Here is a 22,381-nt window from a genome sequence, read left to right as displayed (position 1 = left end):
TTCATATAATCCCAAACAAACAGGATTTCTACCCCTAGTGCCAAGGTTGTCTTAAGACTCCATTATTATCTAGAAAACATTTTAGGCCTGATTTTTTAAAGCCCGCAAAACTAATGTAAGTTAGGTTGTTGTACGACCTAACTACATTGATTACGTGCATACGCCCCATCTCGCCCCCGTTCTGCCCTTGAAATGGCAGACTGTCATAAGGATAATTTGCGTTCAAAGATAAACTGGATGTTCTTGGTCCGGTTTTGGTCATGCTCAGTGCAATTGTACACCAAATACAACACATATTGCCATTCACGTTCCTTAATGAACCAGGCCAGTTACCCCTACCGGGGGCTGCTAAATGCCTCCTCTTTTTACAGAACTGGCAAATTGATTTTTGACACCAATCACAAGACGCAATCCAGCTAGGGGGGAGGGACCAACAGGAACAATATATCCTTAGGTGATAGTTCAGCTTTAAAGGGTTTGACAATTCATGGGACCCCAGTTCCGATTCACCCCGTTCTCTTCCTGTCACCCATCTACAATCTCCGTGGGAGAAGCAACAACACGCTTATGGGGGGGTGCATAAAAGTTAAAAACTGAGGTTGTTTAACTTCAGCTCTGATGTAACCTGCTGCAACTTTGAAAACAGAACTCAGCATCTCAGTTCTGCACAAGTCATTAGTTCAAACATATTTACAACCATGAAAGGAATTATTTCTAAAGCTATGATTTTCGCTAAGTGTCCGTTTACAGAGAGTGCTGTAAGATGTCTACTTATACTCTTTCTCTTTATTGAAGCAGTGATGGTTGGCTGGTTCGGAATTTTCCTGTGCAATTACTACAAACGTTAAACGACGATGACCGACAACTTACAATCTGCACTTCCCAAGTGTCACCTTTAGCCCCAGAATGATCAACGTGCATCATCATCACCATCAGCAAGGACAACAGAGCTAGATGTACAGAAATAATGCTCATTTGTATATAGGACCTGTCCTCTGGCGTGTCAGGTCTTGTGGGTTTCTCCCAAAGAAGCCCATGGTGACTTTCCATATGATAGATCAAGGCCCAGCCATGGGCTAGGTGGTGGGACTGTGAAGAGAGTCTGCAGAGCAAATAAGTGTGTGTGTGTGTAAGTGGGGGTCAGTGGGGGTATTAATGTAATCTAGGGCTGGTGGGTGCTATGAATATATTGTAGGGGCTATTAATGTAATGTGGGGTATAAATGCAGGGGCTACTAATGTAATGTTGGGGGAGCTTGAGTGGAAATAGGTCTATTTGTCAAATACAAATGCAATTAATTTAATGTGAGTTGGTTAGTGAGAGGATGGCCTGGAGTGTTCATTTATTGCACATTGTTCAGTTTTCCAGGAGCTGAGAAATACATATCTCTTATACAAATAGGGGCCCCAACATTGCAGGGCCCAGACAGCAGCAACTAAGCCGGAGACACCAGAAGCAGATAGTCAAAGCTGCAAAACAGGAGGGAGCCCTATACTATCCCAACTGACCATTTGTCAAATTTCCAATTTAGGGGGAGTGTCCAGTACAGAAAGGACTTTGTACCAACTGCAGCCCAAGACTGTCTAAAGTTATAGCCACACCCTTTGCATGGTGACCACGCCCACTGCGGTTGCATGGCGCGACGGCACACACATACCACCGCCTCCTGTCGATTTGACCCCCGCCTGCTGATAATTTGGACCCACCTGCACCATGGGGCCACTTTAAATTCCCAGTCTACCCCTAGTTGTACGTGACGGAGAACTAGCAGCCATGACACTGTCTGGTATTGCGCTTATCCTAAGATAAATGACACTTTCCTTCTGAAAGGCGGCTGCATCTAGTTGTGTCGTTTCCTCCGCATTATTATGTACGATACAACTTCACAAGCAATTTCTGTAAATAGGTTGTCTAATGTCCTTTCACTCTGTGCGGCTGTCACCAGACTGCTTTGCATTAGGCACAACTGACAAATGTTTGCAACCGTCTTATTGTTTGTTTCTTCAAGATACATTGAATGAGGAAGCGCCAGCACTAATTTCCTTGTTCCATTACCCCGGATACTGTTACAAGTGATAGATAAACAGGTAAAAGTCTGTAAACAGAGAGGGCTGCAGCAGAATATGACTGACAGCTCTGACATAAACCCGCCTTTAGTAGGCGGGACTATGGAGGTCCAGCATGCTAATGAGGTCGCTGGCAGCCACTCTCCAATAATCCCCGCCAAAGAATGGGCGGGGATTATGGGGGAATGGGTGTGACTTTGTATAAAAGCGGGTGGATTGCGGTGTGTTTAGAGTGAGTTGGGGGCTTGGTTTGCATGTATTAGATTATTTTGTCCCAACTTTGGGAGCTAGGCAGTTCCCTTAGGGTTTTAAACACAGTTAACTAATAGGTGGCTTCAATAATGATGATTAAAGGGCTCCAATCAGAAATCGTGCCCCCCCCCCCCTCCTACAACCTGTTAAACAGGTTCCTTTTTGTCACACCAATATTGACAGAGTCAATATTCATGAGACTACAGCCTATCAATTCACTAGGAACTAGTGATTTCCACGAGGCACGTAGTACCTCGCGCCTCACGTAGTACCTCGCGCCTCAGTGATGTCACTTTTTACTTGGGGGGGAAAAAATAGGCTGCATTCCTGTCTGCCTCCATTGTGTTGGCCTAATGGGTTGCACTTGAATGTATATCTCTGATTACACAGCTCTAAGGCATACGTCCAACAGTTAATACATAAATTATAATAATATTTCCATTTGCAATGTGAATGGAAGAAGCCGGCTTGTGTGATTTAATGATGTATTTAAACTCTGAGATAACCGTTTAAGATCCCTGGGTGTTCTCTATCACAAGTGCACAATGCAGAATTAGACAATGGCTGATCTGATCATTTCTAAAACCGTACGGAGGGTGAGAGCCCGGTGACCCGTAGCCGTGCATGTGTCTGATGCCATCTACTGACCCACCTGCGGTGAGACAGTTTAATTCACCTAGAGAAACGACATGAAAATACTGCGCCTTTATTATTTTCCGAGGCTGACACCTGCGTCACTATGAACGGGCTCATTAATCTACAATATTACATTCGACATGGCACAAGTACAGAGGTCCATAAGCCACGAGGGGGTCTTTACGGCAAATAAGGAGATCAGCTAGGAGGGGGAAAATGTCAATATTCTCATAGCACAAAGGATGTGGTGTTAAACCTTATAATGCCGAATCACAAAGGGAATAAAGGTGGATATATAGCAAACTAAAGTACACAAGGACATGGTTTTGTTTAGTGCATTGTTTTGATCTAATACACCAGAGTCGTGCACAGAACACAGGAGAAATTATTCAAAAAGTGCATTTTATTGCTAATAAAAAACCAAACAACAATGAAATAAACATAACCAAGACGTAAACCAACATCTCATGCGGCAACTCCTGGCATTTGTTTCCTTGGCTGAGCCGAGCTGGTGAAAAACCGAGTTTGTAGATCAGTGATCTCGCTGCCTGAGGACATATTAAATTGGGAGTTTAAGACCTCGCTGCACACTGAGCATCTCACAGGAGGTTTAAGCGAGTTCTAGTAGCGTTGACGTCAAAGGAGCAGGAGGAAATTATGATGAAACAATTAGGTGATATTATGGCAAAGGTCGCCCCTGAATGAATTTTAGGGGAGGGGGGTCTTTCTTTTTTTAAAACTTGGTGTTAGTCACAATCTTGCTTATGAAAACTTTACATAACTAGAGGTCTTGCATATTAAAGTTTAACTTTAATAAAAACAGGTTAGGAAACTGTCCAGACTACTAGAAGACGTATAACAAACATCATGACACAATGTTAGTTTTACCTCTCCAATTTTATTTCTTATTCATCCTATAGTATATTTACATATATCAACACAAATATAACAATAGTAATAATTAACATAACAACCCCACAATTTCACACAGACACACACATACCCATATATAACATAATATAATATATATACATATATATATGTGTGTGTGTGTGTGTGTGTGTGTGTGTGTGTGTGTATATATATATATACATGTGTGTGTGTGTGTGTGTGTATATATATATATATATATATATATACATATAATGTTCAGTTTGCATAGAATAAATGCAGTACATGTATAAATGGTAGTGACATATTTTAATACCACTAACTTATTAGTACCAGGTAACAGATAAAGACCATCTTTTGTTGCTAGTGACATATGTTGAGCACAGACTGTACACTGGATATCACATAACCATAAATTAGCTGTAAGCGAAGGAAACTCTCAGCCTGTTTATGTGCCCATCACTTCCCACCCATCAGAGGAACCCTTTAAACACAGTGAGAGGCAACCTGTAGCTCTCTAGCCATTTGTGGAACTACAAATCCCAGCCTGCCCTGCCAGCCAATACGCCTCTTTTAACAACTGAAGCCATCACAAATTGCTTCCAATTTAAATCTGGACTTAACCTTTGCTACACACTGGGGAGAGTCAAGAGCCTCTTGTAGACATTAAGTGAAATTACTGGTGATCACAGACAATCTCTTGCAGAAGACAATAACTCGTTTCCTGGGGAGAAGGTGAAATCCTCCCAAACTACCAGAGACCCTACAAGCACTTTGGCTGCTTTAATGACCTAGTTGAAGGATATGATTTGAAGCACAGAAAACCCCATCTGAGTTTCTTTAGTGCCCTAATGATGGGTCAATGACGGGGTCTGAATTCAGCACCTTGGAGAGCTCCAACACCTGCAGCCCCATAGACATCCCTCCCATGGAGAGGACACCTGGCTGCTGTGCCATAGTAACCCATTAGTCCTCACTGGGGCTCCCCTCCCACACCCTGTGCTACGTAAGTGACACAGAACAGACACTTAGGAGATCACAGGCAATGCACGGTTAATGCAACGGGCAATTATTAATAGTAATAAAGTAGATAGAGTGTAGCTGGAGCACAAATGATGAGATAAAAGGAGATTTAAATGCCAGGACTACTCACCTTGATGCTGTGGCACTGATGGGCTTAGGAGGTCTCTCTACAGCAGGGCTCTCAGACTTGCTGAAATGCGGAGACAGCCTCTTGTTTGCTTGTGAGGAGGGAAGGAGGACCTTGTGCGAAGAGGGGACAGCTGCAACAAGTGGCCCCCCAAAACACCTCCCCTGGAGGACCAGGCTAGACTGCAGCTCTCCTCGGACCACCTGATTTATATTTAGGGAGATGAGGGGTCTGTTGTGAGTGACAGATATGCAGAGAGGACTGAGTGCACGTCAGGGAGCTGTGTCTTACTCCTGCAGACCCCAACCAATGCACCCCCAGTCTCAACTTACTCTGGGGGTCTCCAGAATCAATCCTGAGGTAGTCAAGTCTTTAAGTCTTTGCAAAGATGCATCAGCAACATGTGTCTGTGAGAGGATCAGCGGCTGGTAGTGGAGAGGAGTCTTCTCCCTGATCAGTAAGGTGGTCTCTGCTCCTGGAAGCCCCCCGCCATAGCGGGGCTGGGTGACCATCATTACACAGAGACACTATAGTCAGATAGGTTACCATAGAAACTCCTAGTACACAGACTGCTCTTCTCTCCAAGCACCCCCTCCCATTTCCTCCACCCCCCAGCCCTGCTTTTTTGGAAAGGCAATTAGACATACTCTGACATCTGACAGTCAATAATAAGTCATAACAAATAATTAAGTTACACACAACAGGCAGCAGATGCTGAGAGAGAGACATTCAGGGACGGGATCGGGGAGGATGAATGGGAACATTTATATCAGGTTGTTCCGCTGTAGATCTTTCTGCATTGACACTGGAAAAATGGTGGGTGGGTGATATTATATCTCTGCTCAAACATAGACGGGAGGCTGCTGATCTGGGTCTGTGTGATAGATCAGTTTGTACTCTGCTAAGGAATAGTATGTGTGTACCTGTGTGTGAGTGTGTGTGTGTGATATCTGTGTGTGAGTGTGTGTGTGTGTGTACGTGTGTGTGTGTATGTGTGTGTACGTGTGTGTATGTGAGTGTGTGTGTGATATGTGTGAGTGTGTGTGTACGTATGTGTTTGTGTGTGTGTGATATGTGTGTGTATGTGTACGTGTGTACATGTGTGTGTGTACGTGTGTGTGTGTGTGATATGTGTTTGTATGTGTGTGTGTGATATGTGTGTGTGTATGTGTGTGTGTACGCATGTGTGTGTACGTGTGTGTGTGTGTGTGTATGTGTGTGTACGTGAGTGTGTGAGTGTGTGTGTACGTATGTGTTTGTGTGTGTGATATGTGTGTGTATGTGTACGTGTGTACATGTGTGTGTGTATGTGTGTGTACGTGTGGGTGTGATATGTGTTTGTATGTGTGTGTGTGATATGTGTGTGTATGTGTGTGTGCACATGTGAGTGTGTGTGTACATGTGTGTATGTGTGTGTACATGTGTGTGTGATATGTGTGTGTACGTGTGTGTGATATGTGTGTGTGTGGGTGTACATGTGTGTGTGAGTGTGTGTGTGTGAGTGTGTGTGTGTATGTGTGTGTGTACATGTGTGTATGTGTGTGTACATGTGTGTGTGTGTACATGTGTGTGTGATATGTGTGTACGTGTGTGTGATATGCGTGTGTGTGTGTGTGGGTGTACATGTGTGTGTGAGTGTGTGTGTGTGTGTGTGTGTGTGTGTGTATGTGTGTGTGTTTGTGTGTGATATGTGTGTGTGGTATTTCCCTGATCAGATAGCTAATGAAAAAGGTGTGATATACAGTATGTGCTATTGCCCAGAAAAAGAGACTGGAAGACTGCCCAGATAAGTGAATATATAGATATATCATATACCCCTCCCCAGTGACAGAGGCAGAGAATAGAAGACAGCCCAGATAAGTGATTATATATATCGTTGTGGGCAGCACGATGGCTCAGTGGTTAGCACTTCTGCCTCACGTCGCTGGGGTCGTGCGTATGATTCCCGACCATGGCCTTATTTGTGTGGAGTTTGTATGTTCTCCCCGTGTTTGCGTGGGATTCCTCCGGGTGCTCCTCCCAAGTGACAGGGGCAGAGAATGGAAGACTGGTCAGATAAGTGAATATATATATCATATACCCAGTGGCGCACGCAGGTCTCCAGAAACCCCTCCCCTCCGCTAACAAAGTGCTCCTACATACGGCACTGTACTATACAGCAGCCGTGGCGCTGTCAAAGAAGCGTCCGCGGGGGTGCGCATGCGCAGCAGCTCTCTCGCTGTTTTTTTTTTTTGTTTGTTTTTTCCTGCATGCGCCACTGATACCCCTCACCAGTGACAGAGGCAGAGAATTGAGGAACTGCCCAGATAAGTTAATAGATATTGCGAGTTTTATGTATTGTACACCCTGCCTGCTGACAGAGAGAGATTGGGTGGGTGTAGCTTACAAAATGTATAGTAGATTACAAATGCTATTGATCAGGTCTACGCTAGTGTACATGACGTACATAAAAATAAATATGCACGGCTTGAAAGAGAAATTTAAAATATGGTTCTTGCAGATCTAAAGTCTTCAGAGAACAGCGCGGTTTATAGCTGAAATGTAACTAGTCTACAATCATAGGAAAAAAGCAGGATGAACAAGAAAATTATTCGGAACACAACTTCATCACATACAACCAGGTTACACCCCATGTAAGGGGACATTATGTGTATGTTTAAAAAGTAATTGTCGCAAAAAAAACAACGCAAGCGGTAATATCATATATCTGTATTATATTACATGTGATCAAATAAAACATACAACGCAAAACATCAAATAAATTACACTTTAATGTAACGGAACACAATGGCTAGGCAGAATTAGCCAATAGTACAATATGTATTGCTAACATTACTGCTTCCTTAAAAACAATGTGTGAGGATCTGCTGCAATTCCAGCTACAGAAGATAGGTGGCAGTGCACTGACAACACTGATAACAGCAACATGCCAGGATCTGTCGCATTACCAGCTACAGACAACAGGTGGCAGTGCACAGTCAACACTGACTGCTGCACATTCTTTTTCACTTACTGCAATCAGCACTTTACTAAAGATCAAGTCAGTTAGGACTGTATGTTTATAAGGCCCTCGCTCCTACCAATTTTTTGCATGAGCAAAGTTGGAATTTTGTTTCTCTGCTGGTGCTGCAAGAGCCTTATGTTGCTGGTCTGTTTATCGACGTTGGCTACATCCCTCACAATTTTTCTTTCAGGACTAAGCAGTTCCTGATAGCGACGCCAGCCAAGCGGTTCTATCTTGGGAGCAACGAGCACCATTAAACAATCAAGCTATTGGTGCAGACCATATCTGCCAGTTTCCCTCTGTGTTTTACTGTGCCTGTCTTGCTATATGTCTGGTTCAGTTCAACAGCTAGCAGGACAAAGGGGAATCACATGGCGTCCTGTTGATGCAGCAACAGATGATCACCGGCGACAGCCGACAACCACCAATCAGATTTTCCAGCGTTTCACACTCTTATATATAGATTACAATTCCTGTCTCATCCTTCTGTATAGTCAGCTGCTGCCACGTGAGGTAAATTCTGTGAGACGTGACCTGTGGATTGCCAGCGGCAAACTCCATCACTTCCATCATCATCATCATCAACATTTATTTATAACAGCAGCAAATTCTGTAGCGCTGTAACAAAAAATATTTTCTTTTTCATTACACTCCTTAATACTCCAGCCAGCGCCAGTCACTAACAGCAAATGGATTCACCTCTGGGACAATTAGCTAAAATTTGCATCATAAGATTCTTTGAGACAAAAAAAAAATGGTGTCATAGATATTATGAAGTGCTGTTGGGGGTTATGTTGCGGAATCTCTTGATAAGAATTTACAGATCGTACTGTCTTCTATCATAGATTTGGAAGGCTCTTTACCGCCGTACAGTAGGGAGAGCAGGACATATATAAAACAGGACATACATAAAACAAGGACGTACAAGGTAGACAAAATAAATGCAGACATGAAAACAAAGGGTATGAAGGACCCTGCTCATTAGAGAGCTTACATTCTAAGTGGAGGAGGGCACAGCTGAAACAAGAGGAGCGAGTGTGGCTCAGAGTGGAGATTGGGACAGTTGTGAGGGTGCATTAGTGTCAGTAGTATTATCAAGGACAAGGTCAACTTTAAAAAAGAGATGGGTTTTTAGAGAACGGCTAAAGATTTGAAGGCCAGGGGCGCACGCATGCTTCTTTGACAGCGCCACGGCTGCTGTATAGGAAAGTGCCGCTAGGATGGGCACTAAGTTAGCGCAGGTGGGGGGGGGTTTCTGGAGACTCAGAAACCCCCCCCCCCTGCGTGCGCCACTGAAGGCTGTAGGAAAGTCTGATTGAGCGTGGTAGGGAATTCCATAAGTGGGGAGCAGCACGGGAGAAGTCTTGTAGGCGGCAGTGAGAGGTGGTTACCAGAGACGAGACAAGGCGCAGGTCAGATGTAGATCTAAGAGGGCGAGAGGGAGAGTATTTTAATATGAAATTTGAGATGTATAAAGGGGTGTTGTTGAGGGATTTGTAGGTAAGGGTGAGTAATTTGAATTGGATTCTGGAGCCAGTGTAGGGATTAATGGAGCCTGTCTTGCTATATGTCTGGTTCAGTTCAACAGCTAGCAGGACAAGCTCCAGAGATACCTACAGTATGAACAGGTGTCAACAGATATGTCCTTCATCTAACAGCCAGCTCCAAAAGTACTATCTCCCTCTCAATCTCCTTCTGCGTGATCCAGGCAAAACAGCACCGTCTACTCCTCGCTCATTCTCAACCAATAATTGACTAACGGGAGGAGATGTACTTCAATATTCCTCCACTGTAAAAGCAAACGCAAATGTAGAAAGATTTTCAACACTGTCATTTCATTTCAACACGAGATTGAAACTGTTTCTCAGTGATAACAGAACATTAAAGCCAGGATTAGTTTGGAAGTCAGGAGGGCACCGACTGGATAAAATCCGAGCTTTTCATTTCCGGAGAAATGATTAATGGTGTCTGGAAATGAGAGGTCAACTAACACAACCCCTCTACTTGGAATAATAGACCGAGTTGAATAGGTGACGTCATTGCGGCCTCCTATAATACCGCCATTCGCTTCCTCCTTTTGCTAAAAGTATAATTAACAAGAACAGTTCGGCTGTTCATACAATATGGAGAAGCCTTCAGCATTTAGTATTTGAAACATTTGCCTATATTTGTTAAAATACACCTGGCACCAGACTGTCTCATTTTATACTAGCTCAGGATCCGCTTTGTACACAGGATATTTTTAACGTGTACGAGGGCACAATCTGTGTGGAGTTTGTATGTTCTCCCCGTGTTTGCGTGGGTTTCCTACGGGTGCTCCGATTTCATCCCACATTCCCAAAACATACCAATGGCTTAATGGATCTAAACTGTAAGCCCAATTGGGGTAGGGTCTGAAGTGACTGAAAAAAAAATGCTATGTAATCAGTTGGTGGTCTATAAATAAAGGATTATATTAATATTGACAATAATGTATTGAAATTCCAAGTATATCTAGATTAGTAGGATTAGTGGTTCAGAATTCAAAAGCTGATGTCACACTGTCTTTCATACATGGGGTGGACAAATTGCACAGATCCGGTTATTTGTGCATGTTAGGGCCACTAGCAGATGCCCGCAGTCTGCAACCAAACGCAAATAGTGCTCAGCTGTCAACTGGTCTTATGGACATTGCTGGAAATGATGTAAGAACAAACTGTTATTTCGGGGTCTATTTTACAAGCATTGGTGATAACCGAGGACCTGATTCATTAAGGATCTTAACTTAAGAAACTTCTTATTTCAGTCTCCTGGACAAAACCATGTTACAATGCAAGGGGTGCAAATTAGTATTCTGTTTTGCACATAAGTTAAATACTGTCTGTTTTTTCATGTAGCACACAAATACTTGATAGCTTATTTGTACACTGACATTTAAAATTGATATTTGTGTGCTACATGAAAAAACAGTCAGTATTTAACTTATGTGCAAAACAGAATACTAATTTGCACCCCTTGCATTGTAACATGGTTTTGTCCAGGAGACTTACATAAGAATTTTCTTACGTTAAGATCCTTAATGAACCAGGCCCCTAGATTTTATATCTCTGCAATAAAATCTAATATCACCAGGATTTAGCAATAAAATTTTTCCGGGGGCAGCTAAGCGATTGCTTAGGGCCCCCACTCCTCTTGGGGCCACAGAGCCACTGCAGCTGCATTAGTTTAACATATTATACTGCACCCACAACTTAATTTATGGAATTATCCTTTAACTTGTAGATTTATCTTAGCTGCCGTTTTCGTAACCTTCCTTTTCTTCGGATGCTAACAATCCTCTCTTGTCATTGAACAACTCTGAAGCGACAGACGACAGCCCTGCGGCTGTACAGCCGCCTAAAATTGGCGTTCCCCACGGGACTGTGACAGTCACACTCAAGTATTTCCAGAGAGAGGAACACAGATTTGCAGATGTAGAACTGTAATGACAAATCTGATGCTGTCTGATGAGCGCAACAAGTAAGACGCATTCTATGGTGTCGAGCTGGGTAGAGGAAGGGTTAATGCACGATGGCTTCACACACCACGGTGTAAATGACACGCATAATGTCACTGACGTGATGTTCATTTCACAGCAGAGGCCATGCATAATTTATAGCCATGGAAAAGGAAAACATTTAGAGGAACTTTAGGATTTTTCGATGAATTATAATGAGCATTTGGTTAAACAACATAGAGCAACAGTGATTCATGCCGAGAGAGTGTCTCATTGGCTGGCAAGCTTGTGTCTCCGACCAATGGTAGCAGGAGATGAGATCAATGCACTGGTCGTTGTACCGAGAACAGTCCTCTGTACTGACTTCACCCAGTTACAACTGCTGGTTGCAGGCTGTCCCTAAAGCCATAGAAAGCATCTCTGTATTTCTGGGTAAGAAACAATATTTAGAAATAAGGATCCAGTGTACAGTAATTGCAGTCTGTTCTGTGCTAACCTCACCTATATCCATCTATAGTACTATATATGCTATCACATATTCAGGCAATCTGTAGAACTACAAATCCCAGCTTGCCATGACAGACAAGTCATGTTGGGACTCATAGTTTCACAACAGCTGGGAATCCGCAGGCTGCCAAAATATATTAGAGATTGGATGGGCATCCTTGGACTTGTAGTTCCACAACAGCTGGAGAGTCAGAGATGGCCTACTGAGAGATCATAGATTGATACTAGAAATGGCAAATCTGTGCAAACGGGTTTCGTTTTTTTAATGGCTGATACACCACAAATTGTCGTGATCAATCATATCTGCTAAAACGGCCACATCTGCGCAGAACATGGATTATTCCAATCAAGCTCACGGAGAGGATGAAACGTTTGTGTCTAGCTCCTTAAGTAGTGTAATCCATACAGTAAGCGCTGACATGGCAACAAATCCTCCATCCCCGCAGAGAAGGGTCATACAGAATACAGATGTGTTAACTGTTGACATGTTGCCCTGAAATCTCTTGTGTACCGCATGGGCTCACTGGCATGTTCCCGCTGAGGTGCCCTGTTGGACCACAGAACGCACGCTGTAATGCCTGGTAAAGACCATGCTTGACGCATCCAAAATGCAATGGAGTTACCATTGCAGTAGCGTGTGAACGGAGGAGGTGCGCTGGTGTAGGGATCAATGGTCCCCACATCGTGGGAGCAGTCAGCACAGCGCACTGGAATGTCAGTATGTGAATGAGCGCTTTGTCCTCTCTCCAAACAAAGCAATTATCCCTATTTTTTCAGGTTCTAACTCTGGTCCGATGCGGTACAATTAAAGGGACAGGGAGAAAAAGCCTCCAGACCTGATTCATCTTCTAATAGGCGCACAAGTTGGGCTTTTAAATCGAACACGGAACTTGAGAGTACGTGCGCCCGTATTCAGATAGAAAGACCGGCTTCCATTTGAATCTGGGTGTATGTGCTCTCTATATAAACGGTACATGCCGAATGTTAGAAGATCGACCAGAGTGCAGGATACACACATATATATGTGCAACATAAAACGCATGCGAAGAAAACATTATAAAAACAACTAACAACACATAATACTACAATCATTAATAAAAATATGTGTTCTTAATGCGTACTGTACATAAATACGTTTTCATAGTCTCTCGTACTTGCACACACATGCTCTGTGCTAGCTAGTGGCAGAGCTATTTCACTCAAGATGCGGCACGAAAAATGCACTTACATCCGAACGAGAGTGACTACATGGACCGATAGTTTCTGCGCAGTCACACTCGTCATAGGCTGCGCATGCAGCTCCAGAGCAATAACTTTACATTTTAGTGCCTGGGGCGAGAATGAAAAATGCCGCCCCCCCCAGTCCTTAATTTTAATCAAATGAACCTAAAATATTCATAAACTGCACCCCCATTCAGCGTTGCGCCCTGGGCGGTCGCCCCTATCGCGCAGCCCTAGTTACGTCCCTGTACAGCTGCAGTTTATGCGACATGCGGCGTCTGGGAGGAGGGTGTCATAAAACCCTCATAGGCTGCAGGGAGGTGAACGGGACCCCACAAAATGTCCATACTGGGGCCCGAGATTACTTTCGCCGGTCTTGCGTATTACCAGAGCAAATAACCATTTCCACGAGCACAAATTCAGTTTGGGTAGTTTCACGCAGAGAACATCCTTATTAATTCACTAATACAATAGTTGGTTTGGCTGACATGTCACTCTCCTCTGACTAATGAAACAGATATGCTGAGAGGGTGAGCAAACATTTGCTGAACTCCTTAAACAAGACGGAGCGGAGAGAGGAAATTAAACGCAGCCAAATCAAATATTAAAATGTTATATACGTCTGCTTGGACAATGTCAGTGACTCTTCCCTAATAACTTGTTCATGCTGGATATCCTTAATATGGATAGAGAGCTTAGTCCTCCTGTACACCAACGCTGGATTATATAGGCGGCTTTTCAAGTAATTATAAACCTCTGTATTCCCCTCAGACCAATAGATACGGCCTTGAGGGGTAAAAGAAAGAACAGACATCAAACTCATCCTTTTAATTACTGACACTTGTAAATTACACGGATTCTGACGCTAATTAGATCTAAGTAAGATACGCACTAAATTCAATCGTCCACAAACGTAATTTCTAAGTGATGAAGTTGATGATCATTCTCGCCTGTGAATTGACCCATTGTGCATCATCCAGATGTATCTACAGCCTTAGCTAACCCCAGGTCCTGTGGCTTTATATTCAGGGCTGGTGCATATAAACAGAATAGTAGAGACTAGATCCCTTCGCAGTCGCAAGGAAAATATCAAGTAAAGAAATAAAGGTGGCAGTAATATAATAGCAATAAAAGTCAGGAACAATACAAAAATTAGAGCAGGAGGCTAAGAGAGTGTATGGGGGTCACAAACTGAGGTGAGGGCGGGCGGCAGACGAAGAACAGTCAGAACAAGCAGCGTCAGACAAACGGATACAGTGCACAATGGTAATGCAGCCTTATCAATCAGCACAGTCAGTCTAAGAGAGTAGTGTAATCAAAGCAGGCTGCTGTCAGAACGTTGCAGGCTTGGGGCTAGGTTTACTAAACTGCGGGTTTGAAAAAATGGATATGTTGCCTATAGCAACCAATCAGATTCTAGCTTTCATTTATTTAGTGCATTCTACAAAATGACAGCTAGAATCTGATTGGTTGCTATAGGCAACATGTCCACTTTTTCAAACCCGCAGTTTAGTAAATATACCCCTTTGTCTACCCAGGATGACTACAGTTTTTTTGTAAACAATATTTACACTGTATACGCACAAAGTACAGTTTAAACATAAATACGTGCACGGGGAACACATAAGTGGGAACTGAAGGGGAGGGGTCCGGGTGGGCTTATCCCATATATGAACATGCCCAGGACCCACCTCTCCTTAACCAGGGGAATCTAGGTTCAGTAAAATTGACATGATGTGGATTGTGATGTTCCAATGTCCCCAAAGACAGTACGATAAGTGATGCTCTTAGATGCCCTGGTTCAGAGGTAAAATGTAATAATTAATTGCTGAATCAGTAGCCAGCACGGAAGAGGTAGCGGGTAGTCAGGCTGCCTCTGTTTAGGATCGAATGAGTACAAAGAACCCGGGACGCCCATGGGAACTGGCTCTGGCCCCCATCCATTAACGACCCAGTCTGAGCCGGATTGTGACTGCATGGTCCAATTCATCATCATCACCATTTATTTATATAGCGCCGCTAATTCCGCAGCGCTGTACAGGGAACTTACTCACATCAGTCCCTGCCCCATTGGAGCTTACAGTCTAAATTCCCTAACACACACACACACAGACAGAGAGAGACAGACTAGGGTCAATTTGTTAGCAGCCAATTAACCAACCAGTATGTTTTTTTGGAGTGTGGGAGGAAACCAGAGCACCCGGAGGAAACCCACGCAAACACGGGGAGAACATACAAACTCCACACAGATAAGGCCATGGTTGGGAATTGAACTCATGTCCCCAGTGCTGTGAGGCAGAAGTGCTAACCACTGAGCCACCATGCTGCCCAAATTGCTTCCGATCGGCCACACCTCACCCAGGCTGCACGCGCAGATTCCGAATCTGTGCTTCGACTTTTCCACCTTTCAAGCCAGGATCCTGATTGGCTCTAAATACTCCCCTGGGATTAGTGTCACATGATCTCTAGCCCATTGTAATAACGCCTATGGCATTACTGCAGGATGTAGATGACAAAAGAGGAAGACGCTCAGTTAATTAACGTTACCGTTTTCAAAACTGCACAAAAGGCTCAGTTTCAGTCTGTCACCGGTGGACAAGACACAGAACTAACTTGTGCCCGTGGGTGAATTCCTAAATTAATAGATCATTCCAATCTGGCAATATAAAACTGACCGTGAATGTTATTAATTCCATTTTTTGCACAAATAACCAAATTGTAAACCCCAGCATGAGAATTCCTCTCATGTATGTTGTATATCACTAAGAGCTATTTCTTGCTGAGAGGATCCATGTCTGCTTCTATTGTAAAGGAAAAAATGTGACATTTACCAGGTATATATTTCCTCTCCAGCAGACGACCTTGAGTCACTAAGATTGTCTGCGCTTTGCGAACAATGGTGAAGGTCCCCGGCGTCAGCTTAGTTTATACAATAAATACAAAGCGCGCTCGTTCATTCCATAAGACGCACTTGGCGGCATGATCTGCGGAGAGCAGCTCTTTCTAGCAGCCCGATTTAGTTAACAAATATTTTACTGTCATTTAAGTTCAGGTTACAAGATATTATTGCATCGCTCGCTGTCCTCGTTCAGGTGTGTCTATTGTTCAGTTAGTGGAAACTGAGCAGCGCTGAATCATACCTAGCTATTAAATCACAGCTGACATATCCATTGCTCACTTCAAGCTCTTAAAAGACCAGTAATGTAATTGTGTTCATTTCTCCCTATTCATTATATGCAGATCATTGTTATTAATTTTCCGCCGCTCTCTGGTAAAAAAATAAAGCATCTACTTAATATAAAGGAACATGATCGTGGCTTTATGTTACAATGTCATGTTTAAATGTAGGACACTGTTCTATAATCAGTGTTACAGCATAATTCCAAGTCATTGTGTATGTCGGTCCATTGTATTTCTACAAGAGGCTGCCACAGCAGTCGAATCTCAGCTTATATCGCTCTCCATTTAGTCATGTAGTTATAATACTAAGTACTTATTGTTTTGCAGCATAGTGACAAATGATAATGATTGAAACAATAGCAGCTAGTACAATAAAACATTAAGAATACATTGTTAGAATTGTTAACCACACAATATATATATATATATATATATATATATATATATATATATATATATATATATATATACGCTCCTAGAGGTATGTTTGAAAAGAAATGTAGATAATAATAATGTAAATGTTTCTGTTAGGAAATCACAGGAATTATAAGGTGATGTTGTAGAAAAACAACATGGAATTTATTACAGTACATCGTATACAATGACGAACAGAGATCAAGCACACTGGATTTTGTAGTAATAAAGAAGTATATAGGAGATAATTCAGGCTCTGAGGTAATGCAGGAAAGAGTTCCAGTCAAAAGACAATGCAGGAATATATAACACAGAGTCTCTGAGGCAATGCTGTTGCAGAATATCACAGTCTTTAATGGAATGCAGGAATGTAACACGGAGTCTCTGAGGCAATGCTGGTGCAGCATATCACAGTCTTTAACTCAATGCAGAAATATAACACAGAGTCTCTGAGGCAATGCTGGAGCAGAATATCACAGTCTTTAACTCAATGCAGAAATATAACACAGAGTCTCTGAGGCTATGCTGGTGCAGAATATCACAGTCTTTAATGGAGGGCAGGAATATAACACAGAGTCTCTGAGGCAATGCTGGTGCAGAATATCACAGTCTTTAATTAAATGCAGAAATATAACACAGAGTCTCTGAGGCAATGCTGGTGCAGAATATCACAGTCTTTAATTCAATGCAGTAATATAACACAGAGTCTCTGAGGTAATGCTGGTGCAGATTTGTACAGTCTTTAAGGCAATGCAGGAAAATAACACAGTCTCTGAGGCAATGCTGGTGCAGATTTGTACAGTCTTTAAAACAATGCGGGAATATAGCAGTCTCTGGGGCAATGCAGGAATATAGCAGTCTCTGGAGCGATGCAGGAATATAGCAGTCTCTGGGGCAATGCAGGAATATAACACAGAGTCCATCTATCACTGACAAGCTCCACAGAGCGAGCAAATGGTAAGTATTGCAATTTGTGCCTGGTGATATTGTGTAGAATTATATGAAGAGCGTACTGATGCCAAGCCAGATATGAGGAACCAGGAGACAAATAAATGCAGAGACAGGAACTACAGATGCAAGGTCAAAAGCCCACAGAACAGATATTCAGGAACCAGGAAGCTAGCATATAACACTATCACTGACAATGAGTGCAGGACAGGTGAGAGCTTATACAGTGCAGCCTTCCAATCAGCACTCAGAGGTAGACTCATCTGTACTGCATATGGATTGAGTAAGAAACAGAATGCACAACAGATGATTTTTTAACATATCTGTTTATCTGCTGGAGAATTAAGCTAGTTTATATGAAGTGCATTTGAATGTATACTGGCCTGGGCTTCTAATATCCCCCTTTCTTTCATAATCGTGAGCACTAAATGATAATCTCCCAAGACTATCACTTTTTGCCTAATGTCTAATGGGCATTACAGATCAGCTTGATTCATAAAATCCAAAGCATGAAATAATTATAAAATTAATATTATATAATAATAAATATAGACATATAAAAGCTTGTTTGGTAACACAGAAATCCTTCAGATACAGCAGCGTAGCGTTACCTGCTGTGAGACTGATGAAATAAATCTCTGACAGGTTGCTATGTGCTCCTACATAAGCCCCTCCCCTGATCCACCCAGACTCCACCCTTAATGTATACTGTTGGTGAAACTCCACCCACTTCTGTGTAAGCCACGCCCCTTCAAGTTTCACAAATGGAGACCATTGGGAAGGTACGAATGCTGTGTGCGCTGTGATAGTGGAAGGTGCTAGTGTTAGACAGGAACTTCTGCTTCAGCAGATGGGACGAGCACACAGTCTGAAGAGGATGAATATGTTTTATCTCAGCCACGTGTCGCTCATTACTTCTGACTTGGCTCCCTGGACGATCTCCGCATGACACTGATCATCTGGGAAATATTCTTGCCTTTTTTTTTGCAATAATTAGACTTTTTCGAAATGTCAGATTCCTTTACATACATGGATGCAATACGCTGATTGAAGGATAATTAGACAGAGATCAGAGAAGTCCGTCTTGATGTCTTTTCTACTGCCTCTGGGCTCTGGTTGCAAATCACAGAAACCAATTCAAAAAAAGCAAAATGTAAAATTTTAACATTTTGATTTAAGTATTACATTTCACATAGCATTCAACTCACTAATGGTTCTGGGGCTGAATTGGGTTATGAGACCAATTTTTGGTCCGTGCACCCCTTTTTCTCTAGATGCAGCTATTTTCACTTTTTGATACATACTAGTGATGAAGGACCCTGCTCCTCCCATTATATAACTCTCAGTCTGTGGCTTCCTGTTGCCTCCATTCCCCTCCTCACATCATGTCACTGACCCTGTCACATGTAGCCCTGTCCTCACTGACACATCACTCATCTCCAGATATACTCTGTGCTGCTGGGGACCCTGCTCCTTCCACTATATAACTCTCAGTCTGTGGCTTCCTGCTGCCTCCATTCCCCTCCTCACATCATGTCACTGCCCCTGTCACATGCAGCTCTGTCCTCACTAACACATCACTCATCTCCTGATATACTCTGTGCTGCTGGGGACCCTGCTCCTTCCACTATATAACTCTCAGTCTGTGGCTTCCTGCTGCCTCCATTCCCCTCCTCACATCATGTCACTGCCCCTGTCACATGCAGCCCTGTCCTCACTAACCCATCACGTATCTCCTGATATACTCTGTGCTGCTGGAGGACCCTGCTCCTTCCACTATATAACTCTCAGTCTGTGGCTTCCTGCTGCCTCCATTCCCCTCCTCTCATCATGTCACTGCCCCTGTCACATGCAGTTCTGTCCTCACTAACACATCACTCATCTCCTGATATACTCTGTGCTGCTGGGAGACCCTGCTCCTTCCACTATATAACTCTCAGTCTGTGGCTTCCTGCTGCCTCCATTCCCCTCCTCACATCATGTCACTGCCCCTGTCACATGCAGCCCTGTCCTCACTAACACATCACTCATCCCCTGATATACTCTGTGCTGCTGGGGACCCTGCTACTTCCACTAAATAACTCTCAGTCTGTGGCTTCCTGCTGCCTCCATTCCCCTCCTCACATCATGTCACTGCCCCTGTCACATGCAGCCCTGCCCTCACTAACACATCACTCATCTCCTGATATACTCTGTGCTGCTGGGGACCCTGCTCCTTCCACTATATAACTCTCAGTCTGTGGCTTCCTGCTGCCTCCATTCCCCTCCTCACATCATGTCACTGCCCCTGTCACATGCAGCCCTGCCCTCACTAACACATCACTCATCTCCTGATATACTCTGTGCTGCTGGGGACCCTGCTCCTTCCACTATATAACTCTCAGTCTGTGACTTCCTGCTGCCTCCATTCCCCTCCTCACATCATGTCAGTGCCCCTGTCACATGCAGCCCTGTCCTCACTAACACATCACTCATCCCCTGATATACTCTGTGCTGCTGGGGACCCTGCTCCTTCCACTATATAACTCTCAGTCTGTGGCTTCCTGCTGCCTCCATTCCCCTCCTCACATCATGTCACTGCCTCGGTCACATGCAGCCCTGTCCTCACTAACACATCACGGTACATACTTGTCACAAAATATTTTTGGGGGGCCTTAAATTTAATATAATAATGATGAATAAAATAAAGAAATCTAAATATAGATGTACAATGTATAATGAAGCATAAAAGAACAACATTAAAATCTCTTGCCTAGTACTGTGTAGGTTTTCCTCGTGCCACCAAACCAGCTCTGACCCGTCGAGACATGGACTCCACAAGACCTCTGAGGGTGTCCTGTGGTATCTGGCACCAAGACATTAGCAGCAGATCCTTTAAGTCCTGTAAGTTGTGAGGTGGGACCTCCGTGGCTGGGACTTGTTTTTCCAGATTGAGATCTGGGGAGTTTGGATCCAAAGTCAAGAGCTTGATCTCTTTGTCATGTTCCTCAAACCATTCCTGAACAATTCCTGCAGTGTGGCAGGGTGCATTATCCTGCTGAAAGAGGCCACTGCCATCAGGGAGTACCGCTGCCATGAAGGGGTTGTACTTGGTCTGCAGCAATGTTTAGGTAGGTGGTACGTGTCACAGTAACATCCACATGAATGCCAGGACCCGAGGTTTCCCAGCAGAACATTACCCAGAGCATCACACTCCCTTCGCTGGCTTGTCTTCTTCCCATAGTGCATCCTGGTGCCATCTCTTCCCCAGATAAATGATGCACATGCACTCGGCCGTCCACATGATGTAAAAGAAAATGTGACTCATCAGACCAGGCCACCTTCTTCCATTGTTGTATGGTCCAGTTCTGCTGCTCATGTGCCCATTGTAGGTGCTTTCGACGGTGGACAGGGGTCAGCATGGGCACTCTGACCGGTCTGCGGCTACACAGCCCCATACGCAGCAAGCTGCGATGCTCTGCGTGTTCTGACACCTTTCTATCATAGACAGCGTTAACTTTTTCAGCAATTTGTGCTACATTAGCTCTTCTCTGGGATTGGACCAGACGGGCGCCTTCACTCCCCACGCGCATCAATGAGCCTTGGGCACCCATGACCCTGTCGCCAGTTCACCGATGTCCTTCCTTGGACCACTTTTGATTGGTACTAACCACTGCATACCGGGAACACCCCACAAGACCTGCTGTTTGGAGATGCTCTGACCCAGTCATCTAGTTGTCACAACCTGACCCTTGTCAGAGACGCTCAGATCCTTACATTGCCCATTTTTCCTGCTTCTAACACATCAACTTCAAGAACTGACTGTACACCTGCTGCCTAATATATCCCACCCTGTGTCAGGTGCCATTGTAACCAGATAATCAGTGTTATTCACTTGTCAGTGGTTTAATGTTGTGGCTCATCGGTGTATATAGATACAGTATATACTACGCTGTGATCTGTTCCCTTTATTGATTCCAGATAAGATCTGTAATATCAGGATCTACCGGATGTGGAGTATTCGTTGGCGGGAGCAATCACTTCATTCATTGTCTCCATCCTCCATTATTACCATTACCAGCCCGGATATCATGAGGATTGTGATTCCCACTGACTTCAAGTTAGATGCTAAGATGAGTTAGCAAAAATAGAAGTAAATTTGCTCCTGGACAAACCATATTACAATACAGGGGTGCAGGTTAGTTTATTATTTTGCACATAAGATAAACACTGGCTGTTGTTTCATGTAGCACATAAATACTCGATAGCTTTATTTTTACACTAAAATTAAAGTTGATCTAGGACATGTCCTACCCCAACTATAAATCTGTCCCCACATTTTAAATTTACCTCCCCCTCCCACGCAACATGGTTGTGTCCAGGTGCAAAGTTACTCCTTTCATATGCATTGCTCTCCTTAATGACTCAGGCCCCAGTGATTTTTCTCCCATCGCATTTTGTGCAGTTTTTTAAGGGTTGTTTAATGTGTACAATTTTGGGCAGGGAGTCTCCCCGATTGGAGGGGAAAATATTTTGTCATGGTTGGTCCTTTAAAAGTGGATTTGATGCTCATCTTATGAGAAAATTTGAAAGTGGCGATGACCACTGAGAGATCCAGGAATGGTCACCACACCAAGTCTGTGAATGGTCAGCGGTTA

At 43.6% G+C, this 22,381-nt stretch overlaps 1 protein-coding gene across 2 annotated transcripts in view; it reads right to left on the bottom strand.

The window, feature by feature from the left end:
* Positions 1 to 5,561, bottom strand: part of VWA5B1 (von Willebrand factor A domain containing 5B1) — an 84,257-nt gene extending 78,696 nt beyond the window's left edge. For both annotated transcript variants that reach the window (XM_075191498.1, XM_075191499.1), the window contains exon 1: positions 4,999 to 5,561. The gene's annotated coding sequence lies outside the window, so the exon portion shown is untranslated. The remainder of the gene's footprint in view (positions 1 to 4,998) is intronic.
* Between the last annotated feature and the right edge of the window lie 16,820 nt (positions 5,562 to 22,381).

The sequence above is a fragment of the Mixophyes fleayi genome, chromosome 11 (assembly GCF_038048845.1).
Source record: "Mixophyes fleayi isolate aMixFle1 chromosome 11, aMixFle1.hap1, whole genome shotgun sequence".
Lineage (NCBI taxonomy): Eukaryota > Metazoa > Chordata > Amphibia > Anura > Limnodynastidae > Mixophyes > Mixophyes fleayi.
Note: the sequence above shows the minus strand (reverse complement) of the source record. Positions and strands in the feature narration are given on the sequence as shown.